This window comes from Pleurodeles waltl, chromosome 11 (genome assembly GCF_031143425.1).
Source record: "Pleurodeles waltl isolate 20211129_DDA chromosome 11, aPleWal1.hap1.20221129, whole genome shotgun sequence".
Taxonomy (NCBI): domain Eukaryota; kingdom Metazoa; phylum Chordata; class Amphibia; order Caudata; family Salamandridae; genus Pleurodeles; species Pleurodeles waltl.
In genome coordinates, this window is record NC_090450.1 from 314,920,886 (window position 1) to 314,927,487 (window position 6,602).

Consider the following 6,602-nt stretch of genomic DNA (forward strand, 5'->3'; position numbering starts at 1 on the left):
CCAGTATGTTAAATATGTTTCTCCGGACATCCCCACAGTTCACAGACCCTATAACGTTGTCTATCCCAGTCCTGCAAGGCTGCTGGATTACTGGATAGCACTATCGCAAGCTCCCCTAGTGCAGTCTCCTGTCGCATCAAATTGTCTTCCAGCATGTGGTGTATACCGACTGTAGTTGCCTTGCACACATCATGAAGCACCACTTTCATGGTGTCCCACTCCATCACCTGCTACTCGTACTTTCCCAATTATGATAAATATATTTGGTCAGGGCTTTCAATAGTGTACCTCAAAATACTTGATCAGTCAAGGCATCAGCATGGAGTCTCCACAATGGTACCCTCGGCGTTTGATGTTCCAATGAGTAGGTAAGCTGCAGGGATGAATGGTCTGATATATAGTGGGCCAAATAGTGCACATCTACCACCAAATGTAAAGCTTCTAAGTGGATAAAGAAATAGTCAAGTCGGCTATGTGTGTTCGCTGCTGGGGTATAACATGAATATGCTGTTGTGTGCGGGAGTCGCTGCCACCATATATCAATAATCTGTGAACCGGTCAGCAACAATTCCGATGTCATGGGGGATTTGTGTCCTGCTGAGGCGTGATCTGTCCAACTGTCCATCTAGAACACAATTAAAGTCACCTGCCATGACTACCTCCCCCATCAGGGACACCTGTGCTGCCACCAACAGTGCACCAACAAAAGCAACATAGTCTATGTTTGGAGCACAGACATTTCTAAAACATAGCTTGTGTGCATCCAGTGTGCCCACCAAAATAGAGTATCTTCCGTCTCTGTCAGTCTGAACCAGCATGGGTTTAAATGGGATTCTGGAGGTAACCCATATTAAGGCTCCTCAAGCATATCCAGAACAGGACATGGCAAATACCTGTGCCCTCCACCTTCTCTATTCAACACATAAAGTTGTTATTCCTTCAAAATTAGCAATAAAAAGCCATACTTTGTTTAAATATATTTTTCCTTAGAAACACAGACAAGAAGTGATCCAGATTAGGGGTATATTAAAGTGTTTCATCTATTTGCCTCTGAACCAAAACTCATCTCAGCGTGTCAATACATGACGTAGACTGAGGAGTAGATCATGTTACCTGCTGGGTGCTGGTGAGTATGTGAGAGTAGGGGCCATGCAGGTCCTTGTGTACTTCCTAATAGGCCAAGTGTATTATTTGATCATTTTGGATTAACAGGGATGTCAATCAGTGCCTGAATGATTTGCTTCACAGATAATGCCACAAGGCAGTCGCCTCTCTCACAACAGATGTTCGCAGTGAAAGTGCTAGACATCCTGGATGATTTAGCTCTGGTTCTCCATGAGCTGGTTGTGTCTCCACATTACTAGTGTGTGGTCCTGCTTTTAGTTGGCCATGTTGTGTTGGTGGTTGTTAATACAACCTTGCACAGAGTTCTGTTGGTAAATAAGTGCTCCTCCGAGGAAGCCAAAGACAACCACTCACATATCCAAGGTTAGCTATTTTAGTCAACTTTACGGCTGTGATTCCCACCTGGGAAGGTACAATGTGGAAACTGTCATATGGGGAAGACACACTTCACATCTGTGATCTCTGACCCTGTGAAAGTGGATGGAAGCAGGTGAGTTCTGTGTATCAGGAACAAGCCTCTGTGACATTTTTCCTTGAGGCTGGGGACTTGCCATCCAGAAGGTTGTCCAACTAAAGAGGCTGGTGACTGACATTTGACATGGTGATTGTTAGATCATTCTTCACAGGGCCAGGCAACTTTTCCTCAAACTTTACGACTATATGGACTGCCAGGATGGATGCCTGCCTGCATCCCTGAAGAGGAATTGTTTCCAAGAATTGAATATCGACCTCCACCTATTGTTCCGAGGAACTGTGAATATGAGGATGACTTTTGTTTTTGGGAGGTTAAGAGGGCTAACTCACACTGACACAGGTGACACGGCCTGACTTTGGTACATTGGACATATTGGCACAGAGATATTGAACATTCAGCCAGAGTTATTATGTGTTGAGCTTAAAATTGACATAGTGACATATTTTACATGCAAAAGTCATGGCTGCTCTGTGTCTCGGTAGAACGTAAGAAGCCAGTTGCTCTCCAGTGGTACCGTCAGATGAGGGTGGCATGTGGACTTGGATGGATTAGCTGTCACATAGAAAAGTGTGAAAAGTATGATTCATCTATTTCTGTGAGAACGTTTGTTCTGAACAAATAGATGTGATTGACTCTCAAATCCTGATTACTGTTTTGCATCTTGATACATGTATTGCTAAACTTTAAGAGTTATTTGTTGTGTAGACTGACACATGTTGATCTGCAGGATGACAGACAGCAGCAGTCCAGTTTTCAGAGCGCCCTCTGAACCAAAATGATGTTTGATTCGTAATGTTGTGACCAGGAGATGTTGAGTGAATACCGTTTTTAACAAACACACACAATTATAAATATTATTTATATGGGACCCTGACAGATACTACCACCGTGTGGCCATTTGCCAGCTTTAACAGAATTATCATGGCACAGTTTCACCCTGGTATGTGACTGCCAATTTCTGCAACACATACAGTGATGTGATAGTGGTGATATGTAGACAGATGCTGACCACACATAATTACCAGCCATGAATGGTCTGTAATGTCATATTGGAACATTTGTAACTTTTGTGAACTAGAATTCTGGGTACTGTGAAGGCTGTACCCCTCAATATCAAACTATTGTGCATTGCAACATTGTGGAACTGATGAAGACACACATTTGTCGAATACAAACTTCATGTGATGACACCAGTGGTATGTACAGTAGTGTGTTTTATTTTCTGCCCTAAGTCGCAAAGATATATGGCCAGACGTGGATCCTGTGCTCACTGTGCCCGTAGCACCCAACTGATGCATCCAAATCAAGGTGAAAACCATCTTGGGTTGCTTGTGTTCTGGTTCAGGGAGGACCCAGCCTGACAGTTCAGGCTGGGCTATTCCTATTGGAGCAGGTTAAAACATGATTTGCATATGGCTGTGTCCAAACTGTGCTTTCTAACCTTTAGTGTGCTTGATACACCAAGATAACAGATTTTAGTTTCACTGGTTAGTCAGTGGTGTCACTTACAGGATGATCATACTGAAGTAACAATTAGGTAAAAAAAAAGAGGTCAGGTAAACATGGGACTGACACAAAGAACAGTCGATCCTGGCAACTTAAGGGATGGACATGAAACACCAAGGCCCATATTTATACTTTTTGACGCAAACCAGTGCCGGCGCTGGTTTGCGTCAAAACATTTACCGATGGCTAATGCCATTCCTACACGCCATGCGGGTGCCTTATTTAAGGAATGACATTAGCCAGCGCTGCGGACTGGTCAGAGTAAAAAGAATGACTCAAACCAGGTAGCGCCGGCGTAGTGGAAAATGGGGGTTGTGCGTCAAAAAATGGTGCAAGTCAGGCTTGAGGCAAAAATCCTGCCTCAAACCGGACTTGCGCCGTTTTTTGATGCCCAACCCCCATTGGAATGACTCCTGTCTTAGCAAAGACAGGAGTCATGCCCCCTTGCCCAATGGCCATGCCCAGGGGACTTCTGTCTACATATCTGTCCCCTGGGCATGGTCTTTGGGCACAGTGGCATGTAGGGGGGCCCAAATTAGACCCCCCATGCCACTTTAAAAAAAAAAACTTACCTAAACTTACCTGTACTTACCTGGGATGGGTCCCCCCATCCATGGGTGTCTTCCAGGGGTGGGCAAGGGTGGCAGGGGGTGTCCCCGGGGGCAGGGAAGGGCACCTCTGGACTCCTTCCATGGTCAGAAACCGTGGAAGTGAGCCCATAGGTCCCTTAACGCCTGCCCTCACCCAGGAGTTAAAAAACAGCGCACATCAGGCTGTGTGCCATTTTTTAAGGCCCGCCCCCTCCTGTGCGTCAAAATGACGCAGGAGTATAAATAAGGCGCACAGGCTTTAAAGTAATTTTTGGGGCGGGAACGCCTACTTTGCATGTCATTAACGCAAGGCAGTTTCCCGCATCCAAAAAATTACGCACACAGAGGAATTTCGACGTCCGCGGGCTCGGGCGTCAAAGTTTAAATATGGTGCATGGTGTACGCCGAATGTGCATCAAAATTTTTGACGCACATTTTGGCACAAACAGAGTATAAATATGCCCCCAAAATCGGTTAGAACTACTATAATAGATATTGCAGAATGTTAAGAAAAATTACCAAAGTTAACCCATGAAAAAAGAGTTTGGGTGTTTTCGAAGGGTTTCCTAAATCATTAGAGTTTGTTTTGGTTCTATGTGCCAGGTGTTCCAAACAAAGTAAAATGGGGTAACACATTGGGATTGCGCTTTCTGGGCCTCTGATTTCGTGTCATGTTACCTATTTAAGCAACACTCAAGGTTGATCAAATACAAGACATCCACAATACAAACTTTAACAAAAGTTACATCGAAGGTCTGTCAGTGGCAAATGACACCTCTGAAAATTCACTCTTGCAGTGTCCAGGAGACACTGTTAGAAATGACCTCAACCCAGTTTAAGTATATGACGAAAGGAACATTGACTAAGTACATAACGAAAGGAACATTGACTAGAGTCAGTCAGCACCCAGTATGGAATGCCACGTAGGTAAATGAACACTTTCTATTTATTTGACTGCTGCTCAGCTAGTTAGTGAATACATTTACACCTTTAAAATTTGCCATTTCTCTCCTAACACGTCTCATGTATATTAAAAAACTGAACTGTAATCAGGGAAAAGGCAGTTCATCGCCATGGTGCTCATGTTATTATTACCTTCCTATCTGTAATTAGCTCTCCAGCACTCCTCATCTCCTTTTATACAAGCAAATCTCTTTTCATTTGAAAATCAATCTTCCTTTAAGCCTCTCCAATCATGTTCTCAAAAAAAGCTCATACCCTTCGCCAGTGGCAGTTGTGTATTACACAGCCAGAGCTAGTCATTGCTAGTAACAATAGTTTTGCAACCAAAATTCTGAGTGTTCATCATTCTAAAATACTTTTATTTAAGAGCCTCAAGCGCCATTCCAACGCCACATTAGTGCCATTTTTTATGCTAATGTGGTATTAGAAGGGCAAAAACGCCACGCCAAATTTACAAAGTGGCACAATGCATGCGTTGCGCCACTTTGTAACCCCTTGCGCTACATTATGCCTGGGCCAGGCATAATGTATGCACAGGGGGCATTTCCCCTTTGGGGGGGGGGCAAAAAATTGCCACAAGGAAATCGAAGAGATTCCCTTGCGCCATTTTTTTCAGCACTTTTAACGCCTGCTCAGAGCGCTAACAAAATAACACTAATGTGTTGTTAGGATGGCGCTGGGGGCTCTTAAATTAGCCCCTTAATCATCCTTCTTGACCCATCATTCTTATTTACCACTCCAATGATACTTTGTGGAAATGTAATACTTTTTTGTCTAAGTGGTGTTATATACATTCCTTGGTAAAGCCTATAATTTACACTGATCATCCTCTTCTAGCTTCCTTGATCATGAAAATTCTAGAAGCTATATGTCAAGATGCATGGCTGGACACCTATTTTACCATCTAAGACTCTGTTAGCCCAAAGGAACAATACTCAAATCCACTTGCACTGAATCTATCTCAAGAAGGAAAAGGCTGGTGGTGTAGAGCACCTTCAAGAGAGGCTTTATGTGCATGGAGAATGCCCTGGTTTACAGTCCCCCAATGACAAACTATGCAGCAGATTTATGAAACATTGCCCTGCACCCAGTGCAGCACCACTTTTCTTGCGCCCCTTAGTGCCCCCTAATGCTACCATGTGTGCACCATATTTAATATACTGCACACCATGGTGGTATTTAGGGAACTAGCATCAGAGTACATGCACTTTGTATCCCTTTGCGCTACATTATTCCTGCCCAGGCATAATGTAAGCAAAGGGGGCGTGCCCCTGATTGGAGGGGGGGGGGAATGGCGTAAAGAAACCTAAGAGATTTCTTTTGACCCTACTTGCCTAACGACCACCACAGTGTGCTGTATTTTAAATACAGCACACACATGGTGGCGTTAGCCCGGCGCTAAGGGGCATAAGAAAAGTGGCGCTGCACTAGGTGGAGTGTCACTTTTCATAAATATGCCGCTATGTCCCGTCTTTGATTACCCCCTGACCTGCTCCAGTGGCACTCTATTTTAGGGGATTTTCACTCCGATATTGAAATCTTCCGAGGACTATAGGCACTGAAGATAAATTCATCTGGAAACAGAAGTATTCTTTAAAATCCTACCGAATACCAGTCTTCGATTGCCAGGCAAGCTCCATGAAAATAAATTCCACTTTAATTTCATCTTTCCACTCATCCCATAGTCTGTAGATCTGTCATAATCCAAACTTGGCCCTGGGATTGACTCTGCAATCAGCTATTGGCAAACTGTCATCATCAGCCTGTAATAGTTTCTATAAGTTGGGCATGAAGAGAATTTGTAACTGATTATGCTCTTTAATTTTCAGCATCATATTTAGCAAGGGAATGTATTTTTATTGGTTGTCCAAATGCCGGCTTTCACATGCCTCTTCTACTAGATTCTGTAATGCCTCTCAACAATACTAACACACACATTGATG